Below are 13,099 nucleotides of genomic sequence, written 5' to 3' on the forward strand. Positions count from 1 at the left end.
AAAAGTCCATATTGGATCAAGCATAAATGCTTAAAATTGAAAAACTTCTCTTCGAGGAATGGCCATAAAACCTATGAATCTTTTTGTTTCCTTTTACCACCTAATTACCTGTTTGGACCATTAATTCATTTTGGATAAGTTTGAATTTTTAAGTGAATGGTGTAATAAATAAAAAAGAAAAAAAAATTATAATCAAACAAAAAAAAAAAGAGATGAAAGAAGATGATTATGGCTTTAAAGTGAAAACTCTTCATAAAGGTAGAACAGAGCAAACATTGAAGGCCTTAAAGCCACATCTGATACTAGATGAGAGAGATGCTAAGCAAAACGCAACCTAGACCCTTTGAAAGATCCAAAGATATTAAGAATCCTAAAAGCTTGAAATCCATTAAAAGATTGATTTTGGAAATTTAAGCCTTCTTTTTGCGTCCTTAAATGACCTTTCAAAATTTTAAACCCATCATAACTAATCTTGACATCCATCAAAGAGCCACATTTGGAAACTAAAAAAAGTGTCGAACATGTTTGGTTTTCAAGGGATTCATGCTTTTTAGGAAAATTTATGTTTCATTTATAAGCCAAAATGAAAAAGTATATATTTCTTTTGTGCATTTTAAGTCGTGAAACCTTTTTAAATGAACTAAAACCTTGATGTGTTAAATCATTCAACCTATTTAAAAAGAAAACCCTTTCCTCTTTCATTTCTAATAGGGAATGCTAATTTCCAAAAGACTCTCAAAGTCACATTTGTTTAAATATTACATTAACATTAATTATGAAATTTAATTAAATGGGGCAATTTTGTTGACCTTTTTGAAAAAATTTTAATAACCAGTCATGCATTTTTTAGTAAAATAAGGAAATCATGTTTGGTAAAAAAAATAAAATCTTTAGATAATTTTGGATTCAAGAAAGAAAAATGTGTGGTTTGTCTTGATGTTTTTGCAATCAAGTTCGAAAGGAAAATCAAAAGAGCCTATTCAAAAAGTAAAGAAAGCAAAAATTGGTAAATAAATAAGAAAAAAATAGGTGAAGGAATAGGAAAATGGTAAGTTGGGATCATTTCAGGAAAAATTGAAGAATTGTTTGGATGGAAAATAAGAGATAAGTAGAATTGAGATCATTCATGTTGGAGGCACATACATTATGAAGTTCATGCATTTGCATGGGCATTTATGAAATGAAGTTCTGTGGTTACAAGGAATACTAAAAAAAAAGAGAAAAAAAAATTTGAATTTGCAAATTTGCATTTATATCTTTAGGGCATCCATGTCATGTATGAACATTGGCATTTACATTCATAAAAGGCATTTGCATTATGAAAAAGAAATTTTCTAGCAAGAAAATTTGTCATACATCCTCTTCGATACATTTGTGTCATAAAAAAATAAAGAGAAAATTTGTATTTGCATTATCCATAATCATCTACATGAAAAGAACATTGGCATCCACATCATGAAAAAGTCACTTGTATTTGCATCATAGAAAAGTTTTGTCACAACATGAATTCTTGAATTAGCATAAAGACATTTGCATTCACATCATTTAACGAAAATAGACATTGGTGTCATGATTGCATTTGTCGACTTTGTAAATATTAGGGGAAAAAAAGAGAAAATAGAAACATTTTAAGTAGAAGAATAGAAAAGCAAGAAACAAAAAAGAAAGTTTGTCAAAAAAATCTCAAAAAAAAAAGAATCGCTTAGTTTAAGAGATAAGAAAAGAAGAGTCTACCAAAGAAAAAGATAGAAGGAAAGAGTTTGACAAAAAGAGAAAAAAATAAAGAAAAGAAAAGATAAGAAAAACTAAAAAAACAGAAAGCAAAAAAAAAAAAAAACAAAGAAGTATATCATAGGAAAATAGAGAAAAAAAAAAGAGAAAATAGTTAATAAAAGGTAAAATAACAAAGAAATTCAAAGAGTTGAAAAAGAATCTATAAAAGAAAAGGGATTGCTAAAGAAATGAATAAAAAGATTAAATATGATAACAAGTTGAGCATTTTTCTTTCTAGAAAAAGTAAATGTTAAGGAATTTTGAAAAAAAAATGAGGTTTAAGCTCGATTTAACTGGCATGCAAATAAGATCTAAGCCCAGTTTAGCTAGTAGCATCAATAAGATTTTAAGCCTAGTTTAGCTAGTGCCTAAATGAGATTTAAGCCTAGTTTAGCTCTTATAAATATGGTTTTATGCCAAGTTTAGCTAGCATCCAAATGAAATTTAAGCCTAATTTAGCTTGCATTGATGAGATTTAAGCCTAGTTTAGTTGGCACCAATAACATTTTAAACCTAGTTTAGTTGGTATCCATATAGAATTTAAGCCTAGTTTAGCTAGCATCAATGATATTTAAGCCCAATTTAGATGGTACCAATGACATTTAAGCCTATTTAGCTAGCACTGATGAGATTTAAGATTACTTTAATTAGCACCTATAAAGATTTAAGCCTAATTTATCTAGCACTTTAAAGATTTAAGCCTAATTCAACTGGTAGTGATCAGAAGTCAAGCCCATTCCAAGATGAGATTTATTTTCAAATGTTGTTAAGTGTTTACCTAAATGACCTTTTAAATTTATTTTCAAAGTTATTGAGCCTTTACCTAAATGGAGTATTAAATTTATTTCAAAAGTTTTTAAGCTTTTACATTAAAAAAGCTTTTAAATTTATTTTAAAAAATTGTCAAACTTTTTAAAATTTGCAAAGCCTATAAAACAAAACAACAAACAAAAAAAGGGTTTTTTTTAAAATAAAAAAAATCTCTTATAATCATCATCCGAATAAAATTATTATCTATATCTTTGCATTTTTCTTGATCCTTAAAAATATGCAAACAATAGTAGCAATAGACAACTAATTTTATTCGAAGCAATTCAATTATGCGTAATTACAATTTAGATTCAGACGTATCAGTTATGACCACTTTAAGTGTTTTGGTTTTATATTGAAATTCGGGCTTATTTTTGCATTAACTAAGGCCCAATTTACTTTGGTTTTGGACCAGTAAGATTTGAAGGCCCAACATGGGTAATGACATTTCTTTTAGGGCTTGCAACATGGCTTATTATGTGACCCAATTACAAACTAAACATGGCTCATTTAGAATGCCCAAACATGGCTCATAATGTAGCACATTCTTTGGCCCAAACAAAGACCCAATCTTGTTTTTATTTTATGGCCTAAAACCTAGCCTTTAGGATTAAAGCCTAAAGCAAACAAAAAAAAAAAAACAAAAGAAGCATTAACCAAACTTAGGAAAAAGCCTAAAACAAAAAAAAAAAAGGCTGAAAGCCCATTTGATTTTTGTTAAAGGTTTTGCATGGGCCATTCGAAAAGAAAAAGGGAAAAGAGCACGTGAATCATTATAAAAGGAAAAAAAAAAAGAATGGTTTTTGAAGTAGCCATAAACAAAGGAAGTTAAGGGTTTTTGGTAGCAAAAAAGAGAGCTAAAAGTTTCTTAAATACTAGAAAAAGAGAAAACTTAAAGAGCAAAAAGGAAAGGTTTGCTAGGAAGGAAGGGTTTTTATCTGTCAAAAGAAAAGGAAAGCTCTGCAAAAAAAAAATATATAGGAGCCTTGCAAGAAAAAAAAAAAAGAAAAAGGGTAGAGCCTTTGGAAAACTTGGAAAATGTAGCTCTTTTTGGCTCTTTTTTAGATATTTTCACATACATACGATATGCCATGCTTTCCTTATAAGGTTTATAAAGGAAAGAAATTTTGATGTTTTCCATATGAGCCTTATATGTATAAAATAATGGGGTCTTTTGAAAACCATTAAAAAGTTTACTAAGGTGATCTTTTTTTTTTTTAGGTTTCATTTTTTTTTGTTGCACATAGGGGCTTTACGCTTCATTTTTTATTACTGTCGATATATCATTGTGGTTTCATTTCTTTTTTCATGAAAAGTTTCGAGCTTGGCTTTTGGATCTTTAAGTTTTGTGTTTGTCAAAAAGGGACTTCTTTTTTTTTTTGTAGAAACCTGAAAGCCATCAAAACAAGAAGAAAAGGGAAATTGAGGTTTAAAGCTATCTCTTTTGGTCTATATTTTATGGTCTGAATAGCTAAAGAAGCTCTTTTTATTCTTTAAATATTAAAAACTACTCAAAGGTATAAAAAGGAAGAGCTTGCAAGGGTTTAAAAAAAAAAAACCCTACTTTCAATCCAATTTCATTTTTTTTTTGTGATAAAAGCTCAAAATTTGTTTTTCTTTTATTATTTCATGTTTGCTGCTTCTTTCTATACATGTGGTCTTTGTGTGGAAGCTTAAAGCTTCCACCTTTGCATGGTTATTAGTTTTCTTTCTCCTCTGTAAGGACTATTAGGGACATGGCTTGTTTTACATACGATTGGTTCATAAAAGCTGGAAGATCCAATTATATCTGTTGTTTTTTTTCTCTGTGTTATCTACTTGTAGAAAAGCTTATGCCTTTTTGTTTCCTTCATGTTTATTGTTTGATAGATTAGGTTTTCATCTTTTTTTCTTATCCATAAGATTTTAAGACTCCAACTTTATCATTTGTAATGTCTAGCTGAAAGGGCTTCTCGTCTAGTAAATAAAAACTTTATGAAAACATAGAAGGTGAAAGTTCAAAGAGTTAGAAACCTCAAAAAAAATCTTTTCAAGCAATGGTATAGGATCTATAGTTTTATGGGGTTGCAATACTATTGAATATCTTTTTTCTTTTTGTGTTCTAGCTATTAATAGAAGAAAAGGCAGCAAAGGTAGGATGAAGCTAGTGTCTCATAAGGGAGGAAGCTGGGGAAGAAAGTGGCTTTACTTAGAGCACTTTGGAGTTGTCATTACTTTTTCCTTTGCATTTAGCTATTGTAAAGGCTTGATTAGAGAGCAAAAAAATAATAATTAATTAATAAAAATGTCTTTTAAAAAATTAATTAATTAAAAAATATATAACTAAAAAATAAAATGATTTTAGAGGCATTCCTTCAAAGGGAATTCAAATCATGTTTTGAAAGATTAATTTTTTTCAAATTTCAGTTAGATGTTGAAGATTTTTTGGGAAGTTCACAAAAGTATGGAAAACCTTAAAACCTAACCCTAACCTAAAAATTTGACCTCAAGCCCAATATCCAACCCATAACCCTAAATTGTTTGGACCCTAAAACTACTCAAACCTTAAAAACCTCTACCTATGCCAACACCCAAAGCCATACTAAAATTTGAAGGATTTATATGAAAACCGCATATGAAGTAATTTGTTCCCAAATGTCACCAAAAAGATGGAGTATTTAGAAAATTTTATTTCATTAAGCTTCTCGCATGATTCCTTAACCAAATAATAATAAGATCAAACAAAGAAAAAAATAAAAATGGATCTTAAATATCAAAAGTCACACCTAAACAATGCCTAGAGGTTGGGGCATTCAGGTGCTTTATTTATATTTAAGGTTCCAGTTAAATCGCATCTCATCATCATGCATAGCATTCATTTGTATGTATTTATCTTTAGATTGTTGTTTGTATTCATTTTACATGTTTTTGTCTTTGGTTATCACTATTAATTCTTTGTTTATTGTAACATCATCATTTTTTAAAAAATATATATTTTTCATGAAAAACGTTATTTTAAAACAATGGATTTTTGAAATAAAACCAAAATAATATTCCGAGCAAAATAATTCTTAGTACTCTGCCTAAATGTTAGAAAGTCACCAACAATTATCATCACCAAAAAATGTTATCTTTATTTTAAGGAACGTCATGATAAATCTTATGCAAAAAAATTTCCTTTGAATTCTACCTAAAGGTGGGAGAACTTTAAAATAATTCTTTAACCTAAAGATTTCCACAATATTATTAATAAAGATTTTTAATAAAATTGGTTTTCTTTTTTTTTTTCCAAAATGTGAAGGGAATTATTGTTAAATTTCAAACTAAAACTATTTTTATCCAACATCAAAGATAAACATATGATTAATTAATACCATTTTTTAGAACAAGCATTGTTAGGGTGTTAATTCATCCCCATGTGTAATCGTACTATCAAATCCAACTCTGTTTTCAAAGACCAAAAATATCTTTTTGATAAATCTTAAATTCATTTTTTTAGTTTTATAAAAAAGATAAACTTTTTAGGTGGCCAATAACACCTAACAAAAAATATTGGTTATGACTCCTTCTTTTTTTATTTCTAAAATTTTTATATCTTGCAGTTGGGTTCATGAACTCATACGTAGTGACACTAACATGAACAATTAAATAAAATCATAAGCAAAATATACTACTAACAAATAGCATATCTACAACATGTAACTAAAGTACCTTAAGGTGAATCTAAAATTCTTTGAATGTAAATCTAATATAAGAAACCGAAAATAGAAAGCTCAATTAACAACCAAATAGTAACTTATAATGCAAAACCGAAAATAACTACCTTATTACCGAATTAACTACCTTTTAACTTCCAACAATAGAAAGATCTAGCAACTTCTTAAAATTTGATCCAAACAACTTCTAAATTACAAAAAAAATAAGTAAAAAAAGATCAAAACACATTTGAAAGGCAAGTAATGAAGAAAAATAACAGGAACTAACAAGTAAAGTAGAAACCAAAAGCCTAACTTCAAATCTAGAATTAACTCAAATGGAAAGAAAAATTTAGATCTACAATTCTACAAATCAAATGAACTAGAACTAAGCCAAAATAAAGTAGATCTACAAGACGACTATCAAATTCAACAAAAGAATCAAAGAAAATAATCAAAAATCCAACCTCATGAACTTGATCAAAAATTGATTGCAAAAAGAGCAAAATAGAGCAGTTAAGAAAAATTCATCCAAACAAAATTGAAAAACATGAAATTAAAGGCTAGCAATTGAATCTAAACAAGTAAACTCTTGAATTAAGAAGTGCAAAGTGAGAAAAGATTGGACGATCGACTAGCTAAGAGAGGAGAATCTTCAAGTACTATCACTCATTCATTCATCAACTCTACTACTACATTGAAACTAGAAAATTTTGGATTTTTTTAGAATTTTGTAGATTGAATTTAAATGTGATCTTTTCTAGATTTAAAGAAACATGAATTGAGAATGGATAGCAAAAAAATTTGGGATTGAAACTCATAAGATTTCCTATAGAAAAATGGCAACTAGCTCAAATAAAAAATCAACCAAACAAATTTGAAATCTAACAAAATTTAGATGAAATAGAACAAGAAATCTTCAAGAACTTGCACTTTTACTGAAAGAATCTTAAAGTGAATGTAAAATAAATGCAAAAAAAGTAAATTTTGCTGGAAAATTAAAGTGATTTTCTCCCAAACAGCCCTCTAAAAGAACAAGGAGGAAACTATTTTGAGAAAAAAAACAACAAGAAAGGAAAATGCAAAAATGAAAAACTAGAAAAATCTTTTCAATTAGGTGGCCATCCCTTCTATTTATAGGCCAAGGATGAGGTGTTCCAACCAATCAAATTGCAAGAAAAAGCTAGCTAGGATGCCATATGGTCTAGAATTTTCCAAGTCATCCATCTTGCTCTATAAGCTTCTTTGTTTGCTTCTCTTCACTTCAAGCTCTCTTCCTTTGATCTTGTGAGCTCTAAAACATTAGAATTATAACCAATTAGAAGCCTCCAAATTGTTAACTAAGCACGTACCCATCGGCCATCACTTTGAATCAAAGAAGTGGTATCATGCCAACTAACTTGATCATCTCCAAGTTCATCAAATGATTGCGATTAGTTTTTTGTCATTTAATTGCCAATTTATCCTTGTAAAATTCTAAAAATTTTTAGCTCTAATTGAGACTCCTAAACTGCACCAATGGAAGTGACACAATTTTAGCTCTTGCAACTTAACTACAAGAATGACAAAGAACTAATGAGCTAAAAAATATATTTGAACAAAAAAATATGAATATTAAAGTTTGAATTAAAGTTCATTTAAGCAAAAGAAGCCATGAAAGGAAAGATAAGAAAAATCTCCCATGTATGGCATTGAAGAAAATGCGTACTAGTTTCAACCAATGATGGACTTTTGCACCAAAATGCATCCAAAATGAGTGCAAAAGCTTCATTTTTCATCTTTTTTCATCTTTTTACCTACACATTAAATATGTAAGCAATTAGGAGTATTTTTGTCAAATTTTTCAAGAAATAAGCAAATATTCACTATAAATTACTTTAAAAAATGTGATAAAATGCTAAAATTTTAGTGCAATCAAATCTTCAAACTTAAGCTTTTGCTTGTTCTCAAGCAAACAAGATTGAGCAAGAATCACTACTAACTCCCAATGCTTCATTCATCATGAATGCCTTATAAATTGACTAATGAATATTAACTAAAGCAAAATCATAAACTTGAGCTAATCTACAAAAATCAACACAGAATAAGTTCCTTCCTAATTATGGTTCCAAATGCAAGCAATACATCTCTCAAATCCTTGCATGAAATCTGATGATGCTATGTAAAACATAAGAACTCAAAAACAAAGAATAATAAAGTATGGTCAAGTTTGATATGTTTGCCTATCACATTTCTTTCCACTAATGTAGATCATTTAGGACTGTATAAGCACGTCATGTAAGGCTAGGGTCAAAGTATGATAAAAGTTATTATAGGCTTAAATACCCTAATAATGCATTACTTTCATAGCATCATTCAATGTTTAGCTTTTAAGGGAAAAAAGTTTAAAAACTATCTAAAGAAACACCCCTAAACTTAGTTCTTGCATAATTGTTCTTTCTTTACTTTCTTTGCTATTTCTCCACTTTGTTTTCTTTTTCATTCTTTTTCTTTTCCCTTTTTTTCACAACTTTTTCCTTTTTTTTTTTTCTCTTTTACAAGCTAGCTTGTTTCTTTTCTTTATAAGCTTGTTTCTTTTTTTTTCATTCTTTTTCTAAGCTCCACCTTTCCCTTTTATTAATGCATAGCTAAAAATGATGCATGAATGTCCTAATGCACATAGGGTAAAGGACCAAAAGATGAGAAATATAAAAACAAAGGTTTAGGCTTGTAATGTGGTTGCATAACAAAGAAAAGTATCATTAGGCTCAACAAGGGTGACTATGGAAGAATTATATCAAGGTTAGCTTCAAAAGCTCAAATTATCCAAAGATGGCCTATATAATTTTCCTAATCATGTGTTCTTTAGAATTTTGCCTCAAGAGATGATCAAAATAAATCCTAGAATATTAAAACACAACTTCAAAGACCAATAAAAAAATAATATGCTCACATAATCAATTACAATTCAATGATCAAAGCATAACCGACAAATGAAAACTCTACTCAAAAAGTCACTAAACCTAAGCATGACCTCATATTTCACACAATATTCAATCTTTTTTGAAACCTATATTCATTCTTAATCTCTACCTAACATTAGCTTCATCAAAAACTAACCAACAAAAGCATAATAATGATTAGGTAAATATGGGATTAAAAGTTATAACCTCTTAAAACATCAAGTCTCTTTAGTAATTTTTGGTCAAGTGGTTTGAGGCATGAAAACATTTGCAAAAGGGTATTTTTCTAGGGTAAGTTAGTTCTAAATAGTTATTACCAATTCTTCTATAACCCATCATGACAAAATTGAAAACCATTTTTTATTTCTATTTTCACTTTTCCTTGATCAAAAAAATATGTTATACGATTTTTATTCTCAAACAATTACTAAAAAAATGACTTAAATAACAAAAAATACATAAAACAATCTTTTAAAAAATGAACAATGTTGATTTCATACAATAGATACAATCTAGCAATATCAGGTGCTTGTCATGCATATGCACACAAAATAGACCTCTAAAAGTTTAAAAATTCCTCTAACTCCCTTTCTATTGTTCAATACTTAAAACTCCCTCTTCGTATCTTAACTCCTCAAATTTTCAATTGGACAAAGTCGACTTCTATTATTCCATAACTTTCGAAATCAAAATACCACTTTTGATAAAATCCTCAATCTTTTCTTTCAACTGCCAATATTTTTTAGTTAATAACCAATTACCCCCATACGATAGTCACATTTACTATTTGGATCATAAGTCTTTGTCGATGGATTTAGAGTTGTTTTCAAAGCACAAAAGTAATGTATTGACTTTCTACTAGCAAAAGCAAAAGATCAAAAATGGGGATTGCGAATTTTTAGCTACTTCTTGATTTTCTTTAGCTTCTTGTTGGTTGGATGGTAGAACCAAATGTAAGGAAATGATCATGAATGGTTGTTTGAGAATAGAGGGTTTGCTTGAAAGCCTAATTGCAAAACTGATTGACAAAGATTTAGCTTTTGGGAGATGTTGCCTAAGATCACATAGTAAGATTGATGAAGAGGATAAGGATTGCATAAGATAAAGTTATTAGACAGATGCCTCTCAGGTGTGACTGACTGCACCTTCTTTTATTCTTTTTTAATGTACTACCCATTTTAACATCAATTATGTCTTTCAACTTAATCTTGTGATTCTTGATTGTATTTTTTATCTTTCCCTAGAAATCACTATTAGTAAAGTTTTTGGTGACATTCCTGATCATTCTTTCATAATATGTTGCTTGAAAAGTATTAATGAATAAGATGGAGGTTTCTTTTTCTGTAAAGGGTGACTAACTTTGGGCCGCTATGTTTTTCCACCCCTAAGCATATTCTTTAAAACTTTCATTGGCTTCATTCTTCATGTTTTATAAAGACAATCTGTCAAGAGCCAAGTTAACCACATGCTTATTTTGAGCAATAAAGGCCCCTACAAGATCCTTTCATGAACATATTCAACTTTGATCTAGTTACGCATAACACATGGCTACTGATCTTGTTAGGTTGTCCCGAAAACAATGAATCAAGAGCTTTTCTTATGGGTATGAACCATCATTTTTTAACAACAACATCATGATATGGGCAAACTAGCACTTAGTTCCATCATATTTTTCGAAATCTGGGGCCTTGAACTTTGCAGAGAGGACCAAGTCAAGGACTAACCTAAGCTCATCGACATCGATGCTTCTAAAAACATCATTGCTTTCTACTACCCAAAACTAAAGATTTTCATCTTATTTCTAAATAAAAGATTTTTAAAAAATTTTTGCAAAAAAATAAAAAATTAAATGAATTATTTTAAATATTAAAATTAAGGCTATTTTATCAAAGAAAAAAGATAGCATATGATCAATTGATACCTTTTTAAACAGGTGTTGTTGTGGTATTAATCTTCTTTCATGCGTAATCGCACTTTTGAATCTGATTTTATTTTCATGGACCAAACTAAAAATTATTATTTTAATAAGTTTTAATGAATTTAAAAATTTTATTAAGAAGATAAATTTTTTAAGTGGCCAATCACACTTAGAAAAAAATTTCGTTGTGACTCCCTCAATTTTAAAATTTTTAAAATTTTCATCTAGCTATCCTCAAAACCATTATGATAGCTTGGCAACTGCATTGGGGACGATTTTTGAAAGTTAGGCTAAGATTGATCATCTGCTATCCTAAGTTTTAATTTAATGGTCTAACTTAATATTTAACTTTGATTTCTTTAATTTTGATTTTCTTGAAAAAAAAAATCCTAAGTTTTGATTTAATAGCCGTAATTAACATTTTTAATTTTAATTTTCTTAAAAAAAATGTTCTACATTGCATTTGTGTTTTTATTGTCATTTATTTTATGTTTTCTATTATTATGTTTTTATATATTGTTCACAATAAATTTTGGGGCATTTAGGATAAAGGTTGTAATATAATAAAATGTTGACATATTCTTTCACATACACTCACATATGCATTACATGCATGAGCTTTATACTGGGGCTCTAACCTTTTTAAGAGAGAGTGGAATACCTACACTCTCGTAAGATGAATACTTTTGTAATGTCTAGTAAAACACTCCTACTTAGATTGAATCACCCTTTCCTTTTATAGCTTGTTATAAACAAAGATCGATGTGCTTTACTAGTTTATAATGGATAATGATGTGAAAAACAAGTTGGGAACTTTTAGACATATAAATCTCAACCCAACATATAGTGAGCCTTAAAGGACTAGTTTTAAGTAGAGCAATGCCAACTTTTCCTCTTTCTCTATTTTTTTCATTCCTCCTTGTCTATTCCCCTTAATCTCTTCCTCTAAAATCTTTTTTTCTTTGTCCTTACATTCTTTGGTCCATAAACATGTTCAACCAACCTCTTCTAATCAGATTCTCTATTTCATTCATTAGGTCAATACAATCATCGATATTATGGTTGTAGTCTCTATGGAAAGCATATATTTTTATCAAATTTTTTCTGCTATTTTGCCTTAATAGCTTAGGCTATCTAAACTTGAGGTCCTTTTCAATTTGTATTAGAATCATCTCTCGAGAGATATTCAATGCAGTGTAGTTGTAATATCATTTGCTTGGGCTTCTAGCCCTAGGGTATACCTTAAATTTTTTTCTTTTGGGTGTTGTTGATTTCACTTACTCTTTATAAGCGAAAAAGGAACGATGAGCCTCTCTTACCTTAGATGCTTTTCATTTTAGCTTGAATATTGCTATATTTTTTAGCGATGAGTAGCACATTAACCAAAGTTCTCAATGGCTCTAGGTAAAAGGTGACTGTGAAATGGTATTCCCTATCACTCAGTCCCCCTGTGAGGGCAACCACTGAGGTAGCTTGTTCTAAGACTTTCACCTGAAAAGCCTCAGCATTAAAACATGTAACGTACTCTTTCAAGAATTTATTTCTTTCTTGGTAGATCGATACCAGGCTAAGTGTTGCTCTTTTTGTTCATTGATTGCTGACAAAATGAAACAAGAAGAAGTGATTAAGCCATTTTAATGTAGTGATGGACCTTGACTCGAGGTGTTGTACAAAAACCAAGTCGCCCTTTTTAGTATTATGTCAAGCCTTTTGCACATAAGGGGCTTGTCAATTCTCTATATCATCATGTTAGTGCAATAAAACTCAAGGTCATCAAAAGGATCAAATGTAACATCTCCAAGTTGGCATCTTAAATCCCTTAGAAGGTAAAACTTTGTTTATCTCCTTGTTAAAATGGGAGATCTTTAAGAATTGCAGCTTATTGTCGAAAATAGAGGCTTTATTCTTTAACTCTTTTCCATTGCCTCCATCTAAGCTTTCAAATCTTTATTAGGTTATGGTTCCAAGGTAGGTTGTTTGGA

The sequence above is a fragment of the Durio zibethinus genome, chromosome 17 (assembly GCF_047325235.1).
Source record: "Durio zibethinus cultivar Kanyao isolate XHJ-2024 chromosome 17, ASM4732523v1, whole genome shotgun sequence".
NCBI lineage: Eukaryota > Viridiplantae > Streptophyta > Magnoliopsida > Malvales > Malvaceae > Durio > Durio zibethinus.